Here is a 26502-nt window from a genome sequence, read left to right as displayed (position 1 = left end):
CCTTTTACGTCTAGGAACAAGGCTGCAGACAAAAGCTTGCGTGATATTTGCTGCTGGACATATGTTACGAGATCGATGACATTATCAATAGATGAGCGATCACGTTGAAAGCAAGCCATGGAGTTTGGGTAAACCTTGTAATGTCCACGGTACCACCCGAAGCGGCTAACGACCATCCATTTCATTGTCTTTCCCACGCATCTGGCCAGTGCGATAGGGCGGCATGAGGCAAGTTCAAATGGGGACTTGCCTTGCTTCAGAAGTGGTACCAAATGACTTGTCTTCCATTCGTCAGGAACACTTCCGTCGTGCCAGGATAGGTTGTACAGACGTAGCAGCTCTCCCCGCGCAGTCTCACCCAGATAGCACATCGCTCAATATAATATACCACTCGCCCCGGTGATGTAGAACGCCTGCATAGGGCTAGTGCCGCCTCAAGCTCCTCCATTGTAAAAGGAAGGTCCATGCGGCCGTCACAGGAATGAGGGATGTCACTTACAGCCAGAGAATCTGGACGAACCACTTGGTCTGCTATCCTCGCACAAAAGTCTTCTGCGACATCAATTCTCGCCGCTTTTGGAAGAGCGTAAGCGCCTTGAACGGAAAACGCAGTTCAGGAATGCATCGCAGACCACGCACCGTTCTCCAGGTCTGAAATAGGGGCTTGCGGATTCTAGTGTCTTACAAAACGTTCTCCAACGTTCAGAGGCTAACTTGTCCATACGACGCTGAGTCTTCTTTTGCATTCTTCTGGCCGTGGACGGATTTTGTGCGCCGATAGCTACGTTCCGCACGGCGGCGAAGCGCCGCTCGCAGTTTTTCCAATTCGGCATCAATATCGTTCCACCTGGATGCAATCGGTATCGTGCGCGTGGCATCTTGCATTGTGCACTTGATTACTTGCTCTAGCCCAGTGCTTAGACCCGCTTGGCAAGCATCTTCCATGTCAGACTTGAAAGTGGTCCAGTCAATTCTTCGAACGGTCTTCTCTGGACCAGATCTGGACATTCCTTTGATGCGAAGATAAGTGGAAATATCGTCACTCCCGTGTGTCTCAATATCTGAAAACCACTTAGCACATCCGGCGAACGAGTTGGAAACGAAAGCAAGACCAAGGCAGCTGCCATATGTCACAACTCGAACAAAAGTGGGGCTGCCGTCGTTTATGAGGGTGAGGTCATTATTGTAAGAGAAACTTGCTATTCTGCGCCCTCTTGCATGTGTCCTCGTGCTTCCCCGCGCCACATGATGTGCATTGAAGTCTCCTATGTTGACCCATGGAGATGGACACACGGCCAAGATACTATCTAATCTTTTTGACTCAAAATTACTTGAAGGCGATATATAAACGCATATCAGAGTGAACATGAGTTTGTTCTTAATTGACAGGCATACATATTCATTGTCATCATGAGGCGCAATTATATGCAACAAATATGTTAGTTCTCGACGAACATAAACGATGACTTTGCTGCATGCTCAATTTGTTGGGGACATGACAGCTTCGTACCCCGATAGTCTTACTGGCTTCGATAAGTTGGGCTCACAAATATGATGACTGGGAACATGTTAGAGTGCACGAACTGACGAAAGTCTGAAAGGCGCGCTGCTAGTCCTCTGGCGTTGCGTCGGATGATGGACGCTGCCTTGACTTCTTGCGTGAAAAAAAAAGAAAAGCAATGCTAGAGCTTTGCTATCCGTAATTAGGTTGTGTTTATATGTATGTTTGTTTACCAACGCTCACGCATTTGTAATTTCATTCCAACTCCTTTCAATGTGAGTGGAAAAGAACCTTGTTGTTCAAGTCGCCCTACAGAAATAGGTGTTCTAAACCTGCATTAAAAAAACAATTTCTTATTGTTGAAGTTCAGAAAAGAGAAATATGCATGTTTCCAATTGCGTTTACAGTTACGTTGGACGAACAAGCTGGACGCGCACATTCTTATTTCATGTTTGTGAAAGTACAGAAATTGGTTGGCTTATTTATAGATCATGGTCTTGGTCAAGAGCAGCACACTGGTTTTAACGGTATTTTTATTGCTGGAGCCTACTTTTTACGCGCCCCAGATTATTGCGACAGCCTTGATGACTAGAACAAAAGTGCAGGCCAGCGGCTATTTCCGTTTCTTCTACCTTTCCTGCATCAACTCCTTCCACACTTGTCCGCTAGACCCAGGAAGCGTGGCTTTCCCGCACAAAGGGTCTTACTGCAACAGTGCACCCTTTACAGGGGCATCTCTGGTCCAGCTGAGAAGATAATGCAAATAGAGATGACTACACTATCTCAATATGTTTGTATAGTGTTCAGTAAGATCCATTGTCGTAGCCAAGGTGGGGTGGGGGAAGGGGCGTTGGAGTGGCTAAACCATCTCTCCCACCCCGAATTTTTTTTCGATTTTGCATGTGAATATATACACGAACACATACAAACACGCACACGAACATGCGTGGTTTGTAAAAAGAGTACTGACACAAAAATTTTAGTCTCGTGTTTTTTTTTTTTTTTGCTGCAATGTGTTGCTGGGAGCCTCTGAGTCATAACATGGCACATCGTTTACTGCAGCACGCGACAGATACTTAATTACAGGCTCCTCATAACCAACCAGCGTCAGTTTCGGTTCCAAGAACGACAAGCCTCCAGGTGCAACTATCACCGCCTAGCGGGTGCATCGTTCGATCACGTCAGCACACAGAACTGTGACGCGCTTCCGCGTGGTTCGCGAGCAGCCGCCGAGAAGTGGGTTGCTGGAGCGAACGTGGAAAAAAATGGCCGCTATGACGTCATTATAACATGTTGCAATGTGGTCACGTGAGGGAAGTAGGGGGTCAATGAGGGTCACCTTTGAGGGTGTCAGTAGTGCGAGGGTGTCGATTGCTCACGGAAACTTCAAAATTCATTTACAATACCTTCCAAGCTATATTGGCTCTTGATATTTTGCAGATGACATACGCATGTTCACGGCAATCGATCCTGCAGGCTCCCTCGGCCGCGAAATTTTATGTCAGTACCCCTTTCAAGCCCTCCCCAACCAAAACCATTTATCGCTAGGCCTCTGGTAAGAGCTGCTGTTGGAAGCTTTGACAAATAATTTTTCTGCATTGTTCCGTACTACTACGGTCAGCCCATTTCTCTGTAATATATTTCTTTTTTGTTTTGCTCGTTTTTTGTTTCTCTTAGTGAGAATAAACTCAGCATTCTTCAAACCGCGCATACATGCATTTCGAAACTGGGGAAACACGATTACGAGCACCCCTCTCAGTTGGTGCAAGTTCATGAAAATGCCAGAGTTACAAGAACTTACAATGCAGCGAGACAAGCAGGGCCCCCAGTATTCTCTGGCCACTTTCTTACGGAAGTGCAAACAGTGCATGCAACAGAAAACGCAGTGGAGCGGGTAGTGTTGTCAAATCCCGACAACAGTGCACGCTCGATAAAGGACGACGAGTTGAAAGCCGCTGAGAGTGAGGGTGGGGGAGGGCAGTGCGTTCAACAGAGCATCAGTAAAGTACTCAAGCAGCCTGGTGATCTATTATGCATGCAGAACTTTTCAGCCAAAGATAACAGAAGCGTTTCAACCACAGCATTTAGTGTTTCTTTTGTTCGACTACCCGTTGTGCGCTTCGCTTACACCACTTTATCATCGTATCAGATCCGTGTCTCATGGTGTTTTTCTCGAGACTTCGGGTGAACAGTTCTACCAGGGCGGACGTTTTCCCGACAAGGGTCGCTTCGCGCGGCTTTTGCTTATTTCATCTACATTAAAGTGCTTTCCAAGACTTTTTTACGGTATAGTACAGGCGGAACGTGCTATATATCCCCTTCAGGCGCGAATTATGATGCACTGTCTGCAATTGTCTCAAATTCGCACAATGTAATTCTAAGGCACTCAATACTACATTCCAAGAAAGAAAATAAAGTCATATGCTGTTTTTTGCGAGTTTTGCTAATTAATCTTAATTAGAGGATAATTGAATATTTAATTACTCAGCAGTCAGTCATGTTCCATTTTTATATAAGAATAAGGAAATTTTTGGCTTAAAACGCAATTTGTTTTTGGCTGCGTTCATTTCGTGCGGAGAAAAATAATACTTATGATGTTGGTCCTGGAATGCGGCACGTCGAACAACCCGTCGAACATCGTAGTGCCTTCACCAAAGTGATCGGTTATGGTCATACTTAGCACATTGAGGTTGAGTCAAGACATGTTGACCATGCAGAAGGTTCAATTGATGCTATGCGCAATGTATCTTGCCCTTTCTTTCCGACTAGTCCAAAAAACTGGTAAAAACAAGTTGCGTCCACATATGTGGACGTTCCGCCTGAAGGGGATATTGGAGGTGATAAATCATATAATAATTTTAAGAACGGTGGCTTCGTAGGCAAAATGAAATGGACCGAGTACCCCTTTTAAATAGCTGGTATAATGCATGAAAACAGCATTCAAAAAGGTATTTACGATTGTGTACATAAAAGAGCAATAAAATAATTCACTTCAACGGCAACAGATCAGCATTAATATTTAGAGGCAGCTCCAGCTTCGACAAAAAAATTCTTGCGCACAGAACCACGTAAAAAAAAGAAAGCAATGCACCATGGTGTACAGGCACTGCTTTTAAGCATCTCGGATCAGGATTACTGTTTTTGCTATTCCTTGCGTGCCGTTGTTTACGGGCATGTGTTTTAGTACCAGAAGTATGTACGATCCACTTTTAAGGCGCCGCCTTTACAGCGGGAGCGTGTATTTTGAAACGATTCAAGCTATGGGGGTGTATACGCAAGGCAGGATATCGGACAAAAGCGCGAAATCGACATTTTGCCTCGCGCAGTCCGGCTTTATGCTCATCAGCTATACATCACGGAGTGTTAAGCACGCTGCACACCTACATTTTACATACTGCTACACGCTACATATTGCAGCAATACAGTGCTTGTTTCTACTTAAGAAGTACATTCTTTTATATATAGGATGTTGTGAAAAGCAACGGCAAACTCGATTATTGTCCTTATGGTTGTGGTGATGTTGCAGCAGGTGAGGTCCGGTTACACACTAAACACAATCAACAACGGCAAAGATGGAAGCAGGTCCGAACACTAATAAAGAAATAAGAGAGCCTTCAGCTTCGCAACTGAGCTCTACGGTGGCGTAGGCACGCTTGAAAAGGCCCGCACAAATGTAAACACACACACACACACACACACACACACACACACACACACACACACACACACACACACACACACACACACACACACACACACACACACACACACACACACACACACACACACACACACACACACACACACACACACACACACACACACACACACACACATGCATACACGCACGCGCGCACACACACGCGCACAGACGCACACAGGAACAGGAGCGCCCTAACCAGGGCCTCCTTCTGCTCCATAGAATAAGAGATCCTTTCTCAAAGGCCTCAACATGTGTTCTCGTAGCGGTCGGCGAAGAACGCGTTCCATTCACCAGGCCCTCCTGGGAATTGCTTTCTTCCGATGAGCACCGCAGGTTTCCCAGAAACGATGTCCGCTCTTACGCTCTCCACTGGGACGGCCGGCCAAATTGGAGGGACAGCGCCGAGTACTTTATTGGCCGGCAATGGCCCGACAATGGCCGGTCGTTTATTGGCTAACGCCCCACGGCTAATGGCCGCGGCCTCACTCAGGCCACTGGGTGGACGAGCCGCGTCTTTTCGAAACTTCCGGCCTGAGCGGACAGACCCGTGTGTGAGCAGGATACACCGACGCAGTGTTGGGAACAGCTAGGGCGTCAGAAAAGGAGCAAGAATGTCTTAAAAAACATGGCTGATCTCTCTGTCATAGGAATCGGTATAACACGAAAGTGAAACGTGTCTTCACAGACGTAGTTGAGCGTTTGTTGCGCATTCTTTCGCCCCAGGGGCGAAAGAATGAATGCTACAGCAACAAATTGTAATGTCACGTGAAGAACGGCAAGCAGCTCAAAACTTGCAACACGCTGCTCAAGCAGAAAGAACGCATGGAACGAACATACACAGGATGAGCGAACTAACTGTCACATTTGTAACTTATTTCTGCGTGAGCACCGCGCTCCTTTCGCAAAAGCGGCCGCTGCAGTGAGCCTAGTGATCTTCGTGCTCTCAACACGAGACGTACAAATCACCGCGCACACGAGATAAGCGCACGCACAAGCGACCACGCCCTGTAGACGCGGGCAGTTGTCGCAACGGCGACGACCTTTCAAGCGCGCTTTTCGAGCCCTTCGCGCCATCTCGCTAGTGATAACTAATACACGCTGTAACACAGATCTCTGAGGACAGCCAGCGGCAAATGGTGTATATAAATACCTCGTCGTTAGCGTTGCGAAGAACGTGCCCTCCATGGCCGAATCGTTTCGCGCTGCGCTCTGCGGAGCGAGGGGTCGTAAGTTCGATTCCCTGGTGACAGAACTTTTTTACAGCGAAAGCTGTTATGAGATCATTTCAACGGCCGTTTTTGGTGGCGTAGTTGTCCGCCGCCGCCGCCGCCGGTGTCCGTAACCACTATCGCTCGAATAAAAAAAAAAACGAAATAAGAAAAATTTTCAGGATGGAACGGGGTTCGAACCTGGACCCTTTGCGTGGGAGCCCAGTGTTGTACCTCAGAGCCATGCCGGTGCTTGGAACTGCCTTTCAAGAAGACGCTATACAGGCTTCCTGTCCAGAAGGAACTACATTAACATATGTAATTTAGTGTGGTAGAAGTGCGAAATAAGAACCACGCACCACACAACGCGAATTCTGTAACCAGGCGTCACACAATGCGAATTGCGCAACGAGTGGGCTGTTGGATGCTTCCAACTCACTACAACGGGCTCTGCAATAATTCTTCATCGTCATCAGGCACAACACCAACAAGTGCGCATAATGCCTTACATGTTTTTAGCGGGTACCACGGCGCTCCGTTGAATGACGAAAAATGGCATAGTGGCTGCTTCCCTACTTCACAGAAATTATGATTTATAGCGTAGTGGGTTCCTCACAAGTGCACTTGCATTGGTTGCCAAGGAAGCCCATGAGCCCGTCATACATTTCATCAGGGTCTCAGTAAAGTTCTTCCCCCCTCTCTCTGTCTCTCTTTCTCACATCAATGTATGTTATATTGCATGCTGGGAGAGTTAAATAGCGACCGGGCGTCACACAATGCGAATTACAGAACTGGTGAGCCGTTTAAAGCTTCCAACCCATTACAAAGGGCTGAGCCACAATTCTTCATCGTCATCAGTCGTCACGTAAACAAAGTGCACATAATGCCTTACATATGTGTAGCTGGAACCTCGCTTCTGCGCACAATGACGAATAATGGCGTTGTAGGTGCTTCCCAATTTCACAAATATTGTGATTTATGGCGTAGTGGGTACCTTGCTAGTGTACTTGTATTAGTAGCCCCAAGAGAGTTTACAACGGGATCTAGAAATGCCGCTCTTCCAGCTTTGGCTGTGACTGTGCTGCGCTTTCCGCGCAGGCCTGGCATTTTTTTCTTTGCCCACTGTTAGTCTTTTTATTTTACAGCGTCATATCCATGACGGAAATACGTCAGTGGAGCCGTGGTGGACCCAGGCATAAAACACTTTCGCGTTAAAATAAAGACGAGGGCTACGTTTGCCATAGCTGGAAACCTGCCCGTATTAACTTCTGTAAACAATGCGAGACTTTTAAGTGCACCGTGAGACTACTTGGTGACCGCGTAATGTCCTGATTTCCGTTTCTTTTGCTCAGTGTGGCGTCACGTACTTCAAGGGTGTTTTAAATGCGAAGCATTTCTTAGCGAACCTTTGGCACTTTGAGCGTTTCTATCTACGTATCTATCTATCTATTTATCTATCTATCTATCTAGCCGCCTACGTCTGGGTGCTCTCACGGTCGCCTCCTTAACTTGGTGTCGACCAAAATTGGCATGGAAAGGTAAGAGGATTTGACAAATATGATTGTCGGGTCATGACATGAATAACGTGAAATTCCTGTCGCGTACGTCGTCAAACCCTTTCCACTAGACACGTGTGGCACATACCCGTTTGCCACGGGCCCCGGTTTACGGGTATGCGCCACAGGTGATTGACCGTTTATATCTACCCAGGAGCGGCGAGAAGAGACATTGGTAACTAAAATGCTACAGCGTAAAGGAAAACCAACATCGGCAGCGTCCGCTTGTGAAGAAAGAAAAGTGTTATCAGCGCCGTCATGGCTACTGGCGGCGCTGACTGACGCTCCCACGTTTAAATGCACACATTTACCCTATAAAGTGGACGGGGGGATGGCCGCCGCGGTAGCTCAGTTGGTAGAGCATCGGACGCGTTATTCGAAGGTCGCAGGTTCGGTCCCTGCCTGCGCAAGCTATCTTTTCGTCCACTTTTCTTTCTTCACAATTACCTTACATTTATTACTAAAAACATCCCCTGTACTTTCCTTGGCATTATTGTCTCTTAGTTCTCATCAACGTAAGGTGGAAAGTCTGATTGTCGTTCCGGTGCAATCTCATTTCATTGAAGGTGGAATGTAAAGATACTGGTGTACCTATATTTCATTCTGCATCATAAAACCGCGAATGGTCAAACTTCACCCGGCCACACCATTTGAGCGTCTTTGAAGTCACCCTCTTCAGAATGCGAGTTTGAATGAGAACGTTCTCGTTTAGGACGGCGTCTCGTGGAAGCGTTAAGAGGATTCAGTTTTGCAGGAGAATGTGAATAGTTGTTTGCAAATGCGTCGTGGGAAGTCTAGCACTGCAACTCAGCTGACGCGCCGGACAGCATCAACCTAAATTCTGAGTTCGAGTTCACCCGCGATGCATGCAAACTCGTGTATAATGTTCCCCTGGCAAGACAGCTGAAAGCATACAACTTGACGTTGGTCAGGACGCCGTGAGAAGGCAGCAGTAACAACCAGAAAATTGTTATCCGCAACATTGATCTATAACAAGTGCACATATTCGCAAACTGACACGGTTACTACAGCACCGCGATTCACTGCAGTGCAGAGACTGTTGTCTCCAGGATGATTTCGTGTTTTTAATCTTCTCGAAAGCAACTGACCGAGTGTCCCACAATCGTCTGCTCATCAACTTGTCTTACCACGGCATTTGTAAATTTGTAATAAAATGACTCGTTGCATTGAGCTTTCGCTGAGTGGCTCGGTTCAATTCGTCAACGCTGAAAACTTCAACTCTTCATTCAGCAACACAACATTTGCTGTTGATAATGGAGCGTCTTTTTCATCAATTTACACAAGCAATATTGCTATTAGCGTCACACTTTTTGTAAACGACTGCCTAACATGAAGATTCAATTTCAGCGTCGATTACTGTATGGCCTTGTGACATGGTATTGTTACTATTGCTCCGTGGTGCGAGAAATGCCATATACTTGTAAATTTATGTAAATTTAAATATATGGTATAGAGAAACAAACGCGATCACCAAACACTCACATGACACCAGCTTTGCCCCTATCGGTCCAGCGCCTTCCTACCAATATGTCGGAGTTCATTTGACACCATCACTACCTTGAACCATGCACATCGAACATATTTCTTCTGAACAGGCTCATGTATGCGTCGTGTAATTTATGCGCAACCTGAAATGCGCCTCTCCTGAAAGAGATACGTTAGCCTCTCAAACATGCGTACGACCAGCAATCAATCATTTTTACCGCGTGCCTCACGGGACTGGAACAGCCTTCGCGCAAACGCTGTGGACAATCACTATTATGATCAGCTCCATAGTGCAACAGCTAAAATCGCATACTCATGTTCTGTTTAACTTACCACCTCTTCTGTATTTATTTTTTTTCGTTCATGTCTTTTTTGTGCTTTTACCACTCCCCCAGTGCAATGCTTCTGGCCCTGAGAACATTAAATAAAAAATTCGGCAGATCCCAGGCGTTGTGGGAATCGGTTTCATGCGAACCAGTCAGCGGGTACTTCTATGCTGTATTTTATGGCTTTGAGCCAAGCGCTACGAGGTGGATCGACGTGTTTTTGTAACTGTAGTAGCTCTGTGCACATCGGGGGCTTACCAGGCACGTCGGCAACACTAGCGTTTAACGGGTAACTTATGGTGCGACGTAACGTCAGCCGTCACGTCTGAGCACACACGTCAGCATTGTCGAAACTAAGTCCACTTTATGGTTCAATCATGTGAATATCATTGTACATTTCGTTAACGTATTCCTCCTGGGTTGAGCAATGCTTCAATATAGCTTCCTGAATCATAGGAATACAAATATAATGTTTATTAGACTGCTATAAAAGCGGAGCCAACACTGTGACCACCTTCGTTAATCTGATATGACGCCTGTATAGTAGGAGTACACATGTAGTGGTCAACGCTTTGTTATAAAATTAGACATCCAGCACCACAACCACAAGTGATGTTGCACCCACATAACGCCTGCATATATAGGGTGTTTTTCCAAAGCATTGTGTCTAGACTTGGCGCGGCTCTGTGGTAGAATACCTCATTGCCATGCAGAATGCTTGGATTCGATTCCTGCAGGGATCCTGATTTTTATTCTTTCCATTCGTCTGGTCATCGCTGCCGATGTCGGTTTCTCTTAACGCTCTCGCATTTAAATTACCAATGTCTGTTCTCGCCGTTCCAGGGTAGATATAAACTGTGAACCACCTGTGGCGCATACCCGTACACCGCGGCCCGTGGTAAACGGGTATGCGCCACACGTGTCTGTAGGAAAGGGTTTGACGACGTACTCGCCAGGATTTTCATGTTATTCATGTCATGACCCGAGAGTCATTTTCGTGAAACCCTCTTACCCTCTCTTGCCAATTTTTGTCTACACCAAGTTAAAGAGGCGGTCATGAGAGCAGCCAGATAGATACGTAGATAGTAGTAAACAACGTTATTAGGAAAGCCGTCGGTTTCCTAAGCGGAGGTGGCTGTCAGGCCGCGCCTGGTTGCCACCTCGTCAGCGCGTTTGATGGCCCGGAGCTGGGCGTCCGGGCTTGTGGTCGTGAGGGTTCTCTCCCGGGCCTCACTTGATACGTAGATAGAAACGCTCAAAGTGTCAAATGTTCGCTAAGAAATGCTTCGTATTTAAAATGAAATCAGATGAAATAGTTTTACAACTTCGTTAAACGCTTTTTCCGAACCTTCTAAGACGCGCGCTACCCCTCACAACGGGCGTCATCACGTGATGGCACCTGTGGTTCTTGACGAACGTGGCGCGTCCGCGGAGGCAGTGCTCGGTGCTCGGGTCTTGGAGCCAGGCGCCAGGAGGCGAGTGCGCGCGCGCTCTCACGTCGCCTCGAGCCCACGGCGTGAAGAAACCGCTGCAGACCTTCCTCTTCCGTTTCCTCTTCCATTTCACCACGGCAGACGCAATACACGATAATCAGCAAAACGCTCTGCCTACGTCATCCTCCAGGTCAAGGATCTCACAGTTTTTTCAACTAAGTTACTTGCTATTGCGAAAGATCTTCAATGGACAATCGAGGGGCTTAAACACCATCGGCCCAGGCCCTGCGCTTCTGTCCAAGGGTACTGCTCTAGGCGTCGTTCCTACATTGTCAAATACTGCAATGGCCGCATTTTTAAAGACGATAGTCTTTCTTGGGGAACTTAAACGCAGAAATTTTGGTCTGTCTGTCTTTCTGTTTGTCGGCACGTCCCTCGATTCAGCCACTCGGCCAAAGTTGAACCACTTGCCCAAGGGCCAGCCGTCTTGAACTGGTACGGCTGTTCATACTTGTGAACGTTGTCGATCAAAAATTAAATATCATGCATATCTGAGGTGCAACATCACTAGGTAAGTATTAGGTGGCGTGTTCCTTTAATAGAAAATGCATACATACGTAATTTTAAGGACCCTAGTTTCTTAAGCTGCGCTGAAAATGCATAAGAATGGAAGCTTGAGCGAGTTGGTATGCGTTCATCTTTGTTGAAACAGCGCTCACAAGACGACGAAGTAAAAGAAGGCACAGGACAGGCGCTGTCTGTCCTGTGCCTTCTTTTACTTCGTCGTCGTCTAGTGAGCGCTGTTTCAACAAAGCTGAAAATGCGACTGCGCTGAAATTTGCCTTAATCCGTGCCCTTCGCACGAGCTCATTGTTGTATTTCGGTTTCGGTTCTGTATTGCACTGTACGAATGCCATGGGTTGGTGTTGAAAAACTTTAGTTTTGAGAAGGCCAAGAAGGTGAAAAAAAAATATTTAAAAAATGAAAAAGCAGCATTGTGGGCGGCCTTCAGGCTGCCGGTTGTGGGCGCCGCTCTGGCGTTCCTGTTTTACCCAGGCGACGTGTAAATAAAAGAGTGTGTGGAGAGTACTCGTTGAGTGCGGACGTTTCTCTGCTTCAGCGCTTCGCGCCAAACCGCGCCGCGTTCGGGCTGGCTGGCGTCTCCGCCGGTCGCGTTGGTCACCGCCGGTCTTCGCCTGCTGCTGCGCCGGGACTACCAGCACGCAACACAGCACTCATGTTTCCCGACGTATTGCCAGATGGCGTCCATATCTCACACAGCGCCTCTTCTATCGTCTTTACACGACATTTGCAGCGAAGCACGCAGATACGCGGCCAATTTTTTAGCCAGTGAAGTCGGTTTTAGCCGCCCTGTGAGCCAATAAAGCCCGACAGTATGGCAAATTTCACAGCATGGTGGAGAATGAAATTGTCCAGAATGACACCCTAGTATTGACAGCGCATGCAAGCTCGCCACGCTCGTAGAAGGCGAGGCTTTGGGGCAAGCGATAGATGTACGTGTAGTCGCGAACAATATGACAGACAACACCGAGTTTTAAAGACGATAGTCTTTCTTGGGGAACTTAAACGCAGAAATTTTGGTCTGTCTGTCTTTCTGTCTGTCGTTCGGTTTGTCGGCACGTCCCTCGATTCAGTCACTCGGCCAAAGTTGAACCACTTGCCCAAGGGCCAGCCGTCTTGAACTGGTACGGCTGTTCATACTTGCGAACGTTGTCGATCAAAAAGTAAATATCATGCATATCTGAGGTGCAACATCACTAGGTAAGTATTTGGTGGCGTGTTCCTTTAATAGAAAATGCATACACACGTAATTTTAAGGACCCTAGTTTCTTAAGCTGCGCTGAAAATGCATAAGAATGGAAGCTTGAGCGATGTGGTATGCGTTCATCTTTGTTGAAAATGCGACTGCGCTGAAATTTGCCTTCCTCCGTGCCCTTCGCCCGAGCTCATTCTTGTGTTTCGGTTTCGGTTCTGTATTGCACTGTACGAATGCCATGGGTTGGTGTTGAAAAACTTTAGTTTTGAGAAGGCCAAGAAGGTGAAAAAAAAATATTTAAAAATGAAAAAGCAGCGTTGTGGGCGGCCTTCAGGCTGCCGGTTGTGGGCGCCGCTCTGGCGTTCCTGTTTTACCCAGGCGACGTGTAAATAAAAGAGTGTGTGGAGAGTACTCGTTGAGTGCGGACGTTTCTCTGCTTCAGCGCTTCGCGCCAAACCGCGTTTTCGGGCTGGCTGGCGTCCCCGCCGGTCGCGTTGGTCACCTGCCGGTCTTCGCCTGCTGCTGCGCCGGGACTACCAGCACGCAACACAGCACTCATGTTTCCCGACGTATTGCCAGATGGCGTCCATATCTCACACAGCGCCCCTTCTATCGTCTTTACACGACATTTGCAGCGAAGCACGCAGATACGCGGCCAATTTTTTTATTTAACCAACGATCACTCGTAATGGACGGATACGAACTGACGGATCAATTTACGTGAGGTACATTTCTTCTTGAGCATTCAGTATTAGGAACATCATTGGGCTTATCAACTCCGGCATTTTGAAAGCAAGTTCTTTGTTCATTTCCGCAGTGCGCAAGACTGTACACTGCGTTTTCGTGTAAAAACGACATAGTCGAGTGCAAGTTTCGCTTAAACGGTTCTGCAGTAAAAACAAGGATATATAGTGATGCCTCCCACTCCGCGCATGAGCCTTGTGCACGCTAACACTGGCGTTTCCACTGAGAAGCTGAGTGCGTAGGACACGAAGGTGCGCGCTTATAGTATGCCAGCAATACACGAATACCGATGAAATAAAATGAACAAGGAACCAAGAAATAATGGGAAAGGCAGGGAGGCCAATCAGTTCAATGTAACCGGTATACTACCCTATCAACTGGGGAAAGTGATCCCCACCTGCCCCCTTCCCCCTTCCTGTGCACACGCCTATCTGACCACGTAACATTTGGCACAGATGCGTGTCCGTTTGTGTACCGGACACCTCCGAAACAATAATGATGTGCGTCGTCCTCAAAGCTTGTTACGGGCTCGTCGTAAAGCTGTTGTGTTGAGGGAAGTCTAATAGCTAACAGTGCGCTGTGAGTACTGCGCAACCGAAATTGCCTCAATAGCGTTGCTCGCGCAGGCGTAGGCCGCCCCTGCATATCGCCACGGGCGCTTCTTTTGCTATTTTTATATATGAACCGGTCTGTTAAACGCATAACGACTGCTTTGCGCAAACCGCACCCTGATGTCTGGGAACCTTCCAGATTATTTTAGAATCTTCTAATAGGCTTGAGCGCCCAAACGCGCACAGTTGAGTTTATTCTGGAAATAACGCGGCCACCAGCGATAAGGCTGGAATGCTCGACGCCACGTGTATAAATCCCAACGCGTTTTACCGCAGATCAGATTATCCCACGGCCGAAGACAGTGCTTGCAGCTATCAGTGTACAGCGTGTATTGCTTGTACTTTAACTTTTAATTTCCTGGGCACAACTTTGCCCGAATAAAGAGATTCATCTTGAACACGCCGACTGCTGCCTTCGTCAACGTCAGGATCACATGACAACATTATTAAACACCGTCTGTGGAACATTGCGTGCAATGTTATACAACCTTCTATCGGTTTCAGTACACAACCCTCCAGTGAAACGTCGTTTATTACAGCAATAAAGCTATCATTCTTTCGCGAATCATGATGTCTTTCCCTCCTATTTACATGTTGATATTGTACCAACAAGCGCGAAGCGACACGAAAGAGTTACGAAGGCCGCAGCGTTCTGCAATCCGATACCGGCTGCTCGATCCCAGACTGCATGTTATACAGAATTATTCCACTGCAGATACACGCATGCATCTACACATAAACAGGCGCAGTATGACTCAAATCTCAGCGGTATCATTTACATGACTAATGCTAGAAAACTAGGATGATTGCAGATTAGAATACCACCGGAAGGCTTAAAGGCTGGCTTAAGGAGTAGTGCGCGTAAGCACGATAACGTGTACGTGGTGGTATACATAGGGGCTGCAGGCACTTAATGCCTCGTAATCCTCGAGATAACTTCTCCTTCTACTTGAGCCACTTAATCGGATCGGCTCTTGCAGGGTTTCTCGCATTGCACGTGGGATTAGAGGAGGCTTTGCGAAGTGGATTAAGATTGCGGTCGGGCCTCTGAGGACGAATGAAAATTGAGTCAATAAATTGCTGGTGTAGCTAGTGCAGCTGCCAATCTAACATTTCCACGCGCGTCATTCCGTCCAGCAACCGCGTCGCGAGAGTTTTCTTGGCCTTGTTTTGAAACCGGTGTGCTCACGAAGACGAAGACAGAAAAAAATGGCACACAGAGCGGCCTCAGTTTTCGTAGATAATGTATTCCGCGTGCTCCCAGTCCACATCTCTGCACCCATGTATAAACGTTCGTGTCAGTGCCATAAAGATATTTCGCTGTACTCTCCTTAATCGGTGCACAATATGTGTATTATTCATGCGCAGTAGTGATGCTTCACCCGTACACGGTTAGATGTGCGTACTACTCTAACCGCCTGTTTTCCATAAAACTTTGTCTGTCAGCACTGCGAACTTAGACACGTCCCGCACGAGAGAACAGTTTCGACAGTTAGATCTGATATGAATAGTGTTTCATGACAGCTGTGTTTAAAGTGCGGGCAAGTGCGGAGTGACTGTTGCGTGATAACCTTCTGTAAAGAACTACAAGATACACTCTTCTGTAAAGCGCGGACTTTTGCGAGGGTGCGAACATTGTTGTTGACTTTTATGCGCGAATTTAGCATTACTTACGGCTGTAGACGACTTTATGATGCAAATTATCATGCAAGACAAGAGGAGTACCCGGAACCATATTTAGGCACCAACCCCTCCTTAAACACAGTTAATTAAAAAAAATTGCAAGATGAACAGTTCTAACATAGGACCACAGAGAGTGGAAAGACGTAAAGTCGAAGTTCACAGAATCTCAATTTCGTAAGTGCTCTTCGCCATTGGCTGGCTGGCTTTCTCTATCCAGCGCCAGGATTGGCCGAAGTAATCTCTTACGAACTTTCTTATCGCAATACATTTTTGTGAATTCTTTTTTATTTAATTTTAGCTGTATCTAAACCTTTTAATTGCCTCTACATACTTTCAGGCTGTAATATTTACCATAAGAGTTTTCTTCGACGCATGTTGCACTTTATTGTGCCATCAGTCTTCTTCGGAAACCTGTTACTAGTCACCGCTGTGTACTAACTTGCGAACATTTTCTTTCTTCCATTTAAAGGCTAGCGCATCTGACAGTGGTTTTCAGACTTAATTCTGATTTCATACATTGGTATCCCGCCATTGTATGCTCCGTGCTTCTTGGTCTATTTCGACGCAATATTCAAGAATTGATCTGCAGCTGAAAATTTTCTCTCTCTCTCTCTCTCTCTCTCTCTCTCTCTCTATATATATATATATATATATATATATATATATATATATCTGGCTTGGATTACTATGCAGCACTGTTTTCTTTATTCTTTATTTAGTGTTTATTCATCAATCACCCCGCAACGCTGAAAGGAGTTACAGTGGGGCGGGGTTACAACATGGAATAAAATACACATTCGTTCATACAATGCACTTTCTTTTCAGTCAGCCTGCCCCTGGTTAATTGTTCTGACAAAAAATGAGTTAACATACACGTTAGCCTTAGCAGGGTACTCCAGTATTTTGCAATCATGATCAATACGCTCTGAGATGTAATGAAAGTTCCTTAAGAAAACTTTCTTGCTTAATTTATTTTATGTTATGTCTTATAGCTGCGGCTTCTTCTCAGTTGCTCCCACCTGAAAAACAGTTGCTGCATACCTCACGTTATATTTGACGACCGTTCATCAAAGCATGTCCAGAATACTAGCATACCATTATTTGATTATTTTTTCTGTTCTTTTATCCCCCGGCACTGAGCCTTATTTATAAACAGTTATCAAATTATCCTGACCGACCACCTCTTTTTGTTGATTGTTTCGCAGTGATAATTTTTAAGCACATTTTGCTCTGGGGCGCCATGCATCCCCTGATAACTCGTACTGCTTTATCATTAGTAGTGAAATTATCTTGGCGCAACCATTGTAATCCATCCAAGAGCTATCTCATTAATTTGCAGTCCCTGCTGCTTTTAGGACTTTAAGCCTCCAACGAAAGCCCTGGATTCATTATTCATTTCCATGCACGTGGAAATGCTTCATAAGTGATTAACCTTCATAGCGCTCCGCGCCTCGTTACAGCTGCGTTGCTCTTGCTTTGCTCATCTGAATGTACCTGTTCATTTGTATATGTGTGCATGCTTGCCGCTTCAATCAGCAGTCCCAGTTTAGCGAACCAAGGTTCAAAATTTTTCCTCGGTAATGAAGGGACCGCGATGGGTCGGCCACAACTGAACGAATCGAAGATGTAGGACGGTGCGCAATTGCAAAGTTGAGCGCCCGCGGACGCCGGATCGCGACCTAATTAGCCATTGCACCTGAGCCCTTAATACTACGTGAAACGCAAATCCGCTTCATCGTGTATCCGGTCGCTGGTACCGTGCACGCGCGCCTAATTATAATGAGCAATTCGTCCTTCGGTAAGTCCGGTGGCCTGGAAGTTAAGCTTGGTGCATTTTATGTGTTCGAATTGGGAGATGAGGTCCCGTCTCTTTCTGATGAAGACTCCATGAACAACGGCTGGACCATTTTTGAACTCATAATTCCCGACCACGCAGCTGTGGTACTTTCATTTTTGGTTCAAAACGAGGGCTTCTGGTAGAGATGGCGGTGTCTTTTTTCTTGATGACAATGTGGCACTTTAATTCAAGTGCAATCGGAGAAATCTAAACTAAGGAACGGGATCAACCACACTGTGGATGCGCCGACTCTTTCCAGGTGGTTGGTCTCCGCAGCTATAACAATTAACGCTAGAGCCCTATGAATTTTTTAATCCATCAATTGGAAAAACGTGAATCCCTATAGCAATGACCTTCCAACATTGCAGAACATTCTAATGTGAATATCTAATGGCAAATTAGTCTAACGCATGTTTCAAAGGACGCATAAGCCCAGAAATGAATTATGCAAACATGGCTGAACATGGCTGTACTTCGGCTACCTGCTCGAGTAGTTACACATTTTTTTACTGAAGAAAAATAGCATATTTCAAGCTGTTTACATGTAAATGGCGCCCTTTTGCATCCCTGAGTATCAGCAGTGTTCGTGCCCCGTCCGCACAGAGAGCGCGGTACAGTGTCTGTGGCTGGACCATACACTCTCCACCATTGTTGCCTGTCCGCAAGCAGCTCGCGCACAAAGCGGCTGTGGCGTGTATGAGTGTACCGTGGTCATCGACAGCGGGTGTCTATGACGGCGTCTGCATCGATGAACAAGGGAGAGAACCAAGCTATCGCACAGACCACTCGCCTTTCAATTAATACCAACTCATAGAACTCGGCGTCATAAGCAATGAATTGGCTAATACCCGGCTTTATATTCGGCTCTAAGGTTTCTCACTAGCGCCAATAAAAGACAGGACAAAAGTCACACGGTCAATTATTCATTTACCTATGACGACTAGAAGGCGAAAGCCGCATTCTTTTATTACATCTTACGAAGGAGGGCTCGGAAGCGGCTTCCCGGGAGAAAGTGCACAGGACTGGAAAGACGCACACTTGCAGTTGTTATTTAAGAAGTTGAAATACCTCCAGCCACAAATTCTTGTAGGAAACCCGACGTTTCGAGACCTGCTTGGTCTCTTCTTCAGGGGTGACTGTGCTGATCAGGGAGGCTTCGTCGCAGCTTGTTTTTGGCTCCGCCTTTCTCTTTCCCTCACGTTCCGGAGGCCGTGCACGTAGATCGGAGGCATCGTTCCGAGGGACAATGCCTGCGGTAATGAAGGAGGTAGGTTAAATTTGAAGTTCAGTAGGGAAAAATCGGCAATCATGATTCTTAATGATAATGAAGGCAGTGAGCATAAGATACAGGAAGTCACGCTGGAGATAGTGGATAAATACAAATATCTGGGCGTATGGATAAACAACGGGGATGAGTACCTAAGGGAGCACGAAAGATACGTAATGACTAAGGGCAACAGGAATGCAGCTGTAATGAAAAATAGGGCACTGTGGAACTACAATAGGTATGACGTTGTGAGAGGGATTTGGAAAGGGGTAATGGTCCCAGGTTTGACATTCGGCAATGCGGTCTTGTGCATGAGATCAGAGGTTCAAGCAAGATTGGAAATTAAACAACGTGGCATAGGTAGGCTTGCTTTGGGAGCACACGGGAATACCCCAAATCAGGGGGTACAGGGTGACATGGGATGGACATCGTTCGAGGGCAGGGAGGCTAGCAGCAAGATAGAATTTGAGGAGCGATTGAGAAAAATGGGAGAGGAGCGTTGGGCTAGGAAAGTTTTCAGCTACTTGTACATGAAGAATGTTGATACCAAATGGAGGAAGCGAACTCGAAAATTGTCACGCAAGTATTTAGACAACAGCAGAATACCAAGCCAAAAGGAAACATCGGTTAAGAAGAAGGTGAAGGAAACAGAGAGGGACATGTGGAAAATGGGGATGCTTACGAAATCATCACTGGAGACCTACCGAACTTTCAAGCAGGAAATTGCGAAGGAAAAGATGTACGATAATTCTCGGGTAGTTCTCTGCTGTTTGAGGCCAGGACGGGAGTATTGCGGACCAAGACGTACCGAGCCAAATACGAAGGCACAGACACGCTATGTAGTGCGTGTGGAGAGGAGGAGGAAACGGCTGAACATTTGATAATGTTCTGTAAAGGGCTTCACCCTACAGTCCAAGATAATGGCGCGGAATATTTCAAAGCATTGGGGTTTAGGGACAGTGAAGGCAAAATAGACTTTAAACGAGTAGAAATAACCAGGAGGAGGCTAACCGATTGGTGGCTACAATCAAGGCACGAGTGAATTGCAATCCTTCAATACATAGTGATAGTACTTAACTTTATGGCTAGGTGGCGTGAGCCGCCGCCCGATCTAAAGGGCACAGCCGTATACATCCATCCATCCATCCATTGTCAGAGGCTTTAGTCCTTTCACGTTTACGGATTCGGTATTCTAGGTCGCTCTAGCCTCGGTAATCCGGCTGAAACAAGGTGATCGTAAGTGGCGCTCGCACGAATTCGGCTTATTTTGACTCGGCGGCTGGAGTCCCCGCAAAGCGGATATCGCGAGTAGCCACGAACGAAGGTGGATTTGCGAGATAGGGCCGCGAAAGTAAAGCCTATCCGGCGAGTAGTTTACGTTCCGTAAAGGTTCGCGCATGCGCATATTCCATCCGGTATCCGGTAACACGGTAACATAAAGAAGTATATGTACAAGCTAAAAGTCCCTACTTTAAACAAGCCGCTAACGCAAAGATAATCCTTCGACACGACCTCCCACTCCATCCCCATTACTCTATGGAAGCGGGATATATACGCAACCAAGATTTTTCAGGAATATGCGCCAACCTAGGAGGGGGGGGGGGGTTGGGGGTTTACCCCCTCCCAAAAAATTTTCAATTTTGCTTGCGTATATATATAGACGCACACATACAAACGCACGCACGAACGTACATATAAAGTACGGTTGAACCCCCCTCCCCCCTGAAAAAAATTTCTGGCTATGCCCCTGCTCAACGCAACAAGCCGCATTAGAAGCTTTGGCTTTGACGCTGTATCTCCTTAAACTACTCCTCGACTATTCTCTACTCTCACCAACTTACTGTGCTTTTGCCGCATTAATTTCTCGAGAAAATCTTTTATGGCTTGTCATGCAATACGTAGCCAGAAATTTTTTTTTTCGGGTAGGGTTCAACCATACTTTATGTATGTTCGTGTGTGCGTTTGTATGTGTGCGAAAATCCTCAAAAATCAGGAAAATTCGATATTTGCACCCTGCCTTCACAATTGTTTATGTAGCGGCAGGCATGTTAATATGGTTAAAGACATAATTTGGAGCAGTAATTACGAAAGATAAATAATTAAATGTTTATTTAATGGAGTTAGGTGGTTACGCCAAATGGCAGAATTGAAGTTCATATTGAAACAGCGCAAAAGACGAGGACACAGAAAGACTAGACAACACAAGCGCTGAACTGACAACTTGAAGTTCTTCATGCGAAGGACGTCACTGCCTTCATGCGAAGGCAGTGACGTACCAATGGTAGGTTCCAGTTGCCTCGACGCCGATTCGCGGTTCTCGGCAAAATTAGGCTTGCATATATCCGCTTTATATCCGGACGGGTGCTGGCGATGAAACCGAGCACACCCCTGTATCTTTCGAAAGCAACGCTTCCTGAGCACGAAGTCAAATCATTTGTGCCCACATGAAGAATCAGGGTTTCCGTTGATTGTGGGACGAAGTCCAGCAACGAATGAATGTCGTTGGTCAGGGCGCCGCTCTGAGTGACGAACGCCGGTGCCCCATCGACGAGCGGGTCAAAATACTGGTGAAGATATTTGGTTTGGGAATCGCTCAATAACACAGCGGATATATATATACGGCGGACAGAGTGAGCGACGCCAGTTCCGCGCTCGCGAACGAGTTGGTACACCACTGTGGAGGACGCTTTCAAGAGTAGAACGCGATAGCGTAATCGGACCGTGTTCGTATCGCCTTCCCAATCGCTAGCCTGCCTCAATTCCCCCGCGGAAGCCTAAACAGTGCCGCAAGGAAAGCCAAAGTGCAACCACCCTCTGGATACAATATCCTTGCATGCGGCGCAGCCAAACACGGCCACACGGCGGGGCGATGCCGTCTAAAAGCGGGCCCCGTGGGCCCTTTGCACCGTGTCACGGGTGATAATTAAGCCGCTGAAGAGCCTCTGAGATGTGCGCACCACAAACGTTAATGGCGTATATAAATAGCTCGCCGTTAGTATGCTACAGGAAGTATGCGCGGTGACCGAACGGCTAAAGGCATCCCGCCAAGGAGCGAGGGGTCGCAGGTTCGAATGCCCGGTTCCACTCAAATCTAAGCTTTCTTATTTTTTATTCATTCGCATCTACCTCGATTTATCACTCGTGCACGGACAACGCTGATTTTTCGCTCACAACTTCGACGCCGACATCGGAATTTCTGCGAAACGAGCTCTTTAACCCTATCGCATTAAAAACGAAACGGCCTTACATACCGGTGGCCTCTAAGTAATCACAGGGGATGGTGGCGCAATACGTAAAAGGCGTCTTCGAGTTTGCGCGTGTTCCTGACGACAAATGCTTAAAAAAATGTGTGTGTGTGTGTGTGTGTGTGTGTGTGTGTGTGTGTGTGTGTGTGTGTGTGTGTGTGTGTGTGTGTGTGTGTGTGTGTGTGTGTGTGTGTGTGTGTGTGTGTGTGTGTGTGTGTGTGTGTGTGTGTGTGAACGGCCTGTCCCCGGCCGAAAGCTCAGAATAAATGTTATATTTTTCACCGTGACTCCCTCTTATATATGTATATATGCGAATATCAGCTCCGGTTTGACGCTGCTCTGACTGTATTGGCCTCGAGGCCCACCACTGGAAACGCCGGCGCCACCGTCGGCGTGACGTGCTTGGCAGGATCACGTGGTCTCAGCGGCCGCGTCGGCTGCTTGTGGCGCACTGCCGCGTGCTTTGAAAACGAGTTTCAAGTCCCACATGCGCTGCGGTCTGTTCAAATTCGGAAGTTTTCTCTCATTTTCTCCTCAATTGAAACCATTGTAATAGAGTGGCTGCCTCCGAAGGCGACGAACATGGGGCTCTACCGCTCGGTGCCGCAGTGCCGCGCTGACGCAAAGGAGCCCAGTGTCAGCCTGCACTGGTAACCGCGGGACAAGAAACATCGTGAAGCCTGGGTTGTAAAGCTAGGAACCGGCAAGTAGCCATCCGCTACGAGTCTTGTGTGCAACAAGCACTTCCGCGACGAAGACTTTTGTTACTGCGTCGGGCCTGCGATGTTCTGTGAGTAGCCGACAGCGCGCACTGAGACGATGGCTCGCGCGCGCTTCTCGCCGGCAAATGATGCTTATCTGCCACAGGATGGTAAAAGCGCTACCTTTTACCACGTGCGATGCGATCTCAGAACCCTCCAATGCGACCTTTTGATCGTCGGCCCCGTGCTCAGCGTCCACAAAATCGGCTGCAGATGGGCAAGTCATTGTTTAGATACGTTGAATTAAAACGCACAGGGTCCCTTATGCATTCGTTAAAGATGACTAGAAGGCGAAAGCCATCTTCTTTCTGTCAGTCGATGTACTGATTCTCCCGCGCCCCCCTCCAAAAGCGTTCTGCACCGATCACGGAGGCAATGCAAAGCGAACATGACGTGTGAACACTTCATCATGTGACATCATATTATGTGACGTCATAATGACGCTACATATTTTGGCGATCTGTGACGTCATGATGACGTCATATGGTGACACCATCACGTGACGATTATTTTTTGCATCACTCGTGTTGACGCCGCCGACGCGGGACGCCGACGGGCAACCTTCCCATTTGATGAGGCATGCATTGCTTCATAAGCTACATAAATTTTGTATTGCCTCCGTGATCGGCCCACCGACCAACCCTATGTATTTTCTTGGAGCCTCATTTATTTACGTGGGAAAGATGCCACCCTGTTGGCGTTAGACACGACACTGCTGCCAAAATTGCTGGGGTACACGCCAAATAATTACTACCCTGTTTTGCGGCTGCTGGTTGCTGCAATACCTTCTATTTTATTCACCGCTATTTCAAGTTCATGTGGGTCCTAGTTCACAGCCGACGTTTGCAGAACAAGTCCGGCAAACGTTACTGTATTTTATTTCTTTTCCTAGGCGTCGCATGCTACTACATGCTCGGACTCGTAGACTGGTTCTCCTCCCACCAGCAATCACGAAGTGGTGAAGCTTTGGTCTATGAATTTGTTGATGACAGAGAGCGGCAAGTTCACTGGAATGCAAACGGAAGGATAATTAAGGAGCATTAAAAAAAGGCGTCGCATTTGCTCACGTTTTGTGTGAGCACCAAACGAAACGAATTCGCTGAATAAAGAAACAGAAGCAGCGGCATTTGCCCGCTGAGAAGACCGATCAATACGCAGTGCGAGACAACTTGTCAAATGACATTGAAACGTACCCGAATTTAGACCGATAAAGAAAAAAAGCCACTGAATCTTCGGGACGGCAGATCACAAATTTGCCATGCGCACCGTAGCCGCAGTTGTAAGGAAATTGTTTTTGAACTACTCTGATAACGTCCGCGCAACAGTAGTTGTTTGTTTACTCACAAATTCTCATATTTTGCGGCCTAAAGTTCACAGCGCGGTGCCAAAACGCGCTCGTAGCAAAAGCGAAACCATCAGTACGAACATACATGCAGACGCTCATACATACAGAGGCACCGTCAGTCGTCGCGAACCCGTGCGATCGCTGGCTTGAGGCTTCTTTCTGTTACGCTCCGTTTGGTTATACAGGCAGTCTACTTTAACGAGATATTTCACATAGTTTGCACTCAGCGAGTGACTACCTTTCACGCAAGAAGCCGGTTCAGGGGTCTCCAACGCGGTGACAGCGTGAAGCGGGTGCTCGGTTTTCTACAAAGAGACAGCGACTGTAGACTATCTTGTGCTTTCAGTTCGTCGAAAATGATTATTTTGACAGTAAAGAACACAGTTCATTTCGAAAGTACTTACAGAAATGCCCTGGAGGGCTTCCGCGAGGTGTTTTTGTAGAGCGCCGACAGCAAAACCTATGGGGAGCGCGCCGGCGGTATCCTGCCTAGCACGCAATCGAGGCGCGTCCGATAGAGGGCGACTCCGTAACTCCTCGAGGCCAATAGAAATCGCAATTGGGTAAGTGAGTCTTGCAGCTGTGAAAAGCAAGATAGCCGAGAAATTAATAAAAGTGTATGGGGCAAAGGATATCAATCTTGAGAAATTGCGAGTAACGTCATTAGGAATAAAGAGTGCTTGACAACTATAGGCCTTCAGGGTGAAAGACACGGCGTTACAAAATATGAGCCACGATATCTACTCTATATCACGCGGATGATACTCCGAAACCACCGCGGCCTAGATCTCCTTTTACGCGCAAATTTATAGCACCTTCTGTAATCCTCTATATAATTCTCGGAAGCTGCGTAGGAGATATTTTCCCTAGGCAATCTGCTCTCGGCGGTGCGAGTGGTTACCGTCTTTCTTCGAATAGAAGGTGCCTTCAGTTCCGGAGAATATCACGGCCTCTACATGGATTCGTCGCTTAACCTTATCCCATCTTAAAATTGAGCTGAAGTATATATATAACGCTGGTTTTGCACTTCCTTTTTTTTTCTAAGATCTTACTATGGCTTTGGGACGTTGTTTCATATTTCCCAATTGCGCTGGTGATATACAAAGCATCGTTACAAAGTCTGAGCAAACATAGACATTCTTTCCTCCTCACTATTTCTAGAATAAGCTGTTGCGTTTGCTGTCGTCGCCCCACACAATTCCGCGACGTCATGGAGCGCCCATAGGTAACGCATGCGCCTGCATTACGGGATATGGTTTTACATGGCATTATAAACATCGTGATTTCCGCGAGAACTTGGCTGCAAAGTGAGTGCATCTTAGTGGTCAAGTGAAAAAATTAGGGGACCCTTAAGCTTCACCTTTAAGAGTTGAACGCGATAGCGAAATCCGGCCCCCAGTGCGCACTTCAACCACTAAGTGCATACTTAATGTGTGTTGATACACACACACGCACAAAGACACACACGCGCGCGCTATGTATGCATAGTAATGATACAGGCACTGGTACAGGTTTTCGATCTAAAGCACTTCCCTGTGCTAGAGTCGAGACATATTTCTCACAATGCCTCACAGATGACAGCACATTATCTAATGTTTGCTGTTTGCTTGATCAACGCCTCCTCCAGAAAGGAGCATGGCCTCCGAGATGGCGGCGACGCCGCGGGCCCGGAGGTAATAAAAGGAGACTTTGGCTTGATGTTTTCCGCTAGATGGACATAGTTGTCCATTTTTGGAGCTCATTGAAAGTTCGTGTGTGTTTTTAGCGGCGATGGATGCACTCTCCCGGCTTTTTTCGAAGCATGGCGTCGCGCAAAAAAAAACGCAGTTTGATGGCATCGCCAATGCGCATACAAATCGCCGAATGGGCTCATTTTCGTCGTGACACCTGTCGAAGAAAATGCGTTAAAGGGGCCATGACACGGTCGCCCAAAGATTGGTGGTTTTCAGCGAAATCTAGAAGTAAGGTCTATTATGCTTATACGGATTTCAAAAGTGGG

This window comes from Rhipicephalus sanguineus, chromosome 9 (assembly GCF_013339695.2).
Source record: "Rhipicephalus sanguineus isolate Rsan-2018 chromosome 9, BIME_Rsan_1.4, whole genome shotgun sequence".
NCBI classification, from domain to species: domain Eukaryota; kingdom Metazoa; phylum Arthropoda; class Arachnida; order Ixodida; family Ixodidae; genus Rhipicephalus; species Rhipicephalus sanguineus.
The sequence above is the reverse complement of the archived record's forward strand: the minus strand, read 5'-3'. Positions refer to the sequence as shown.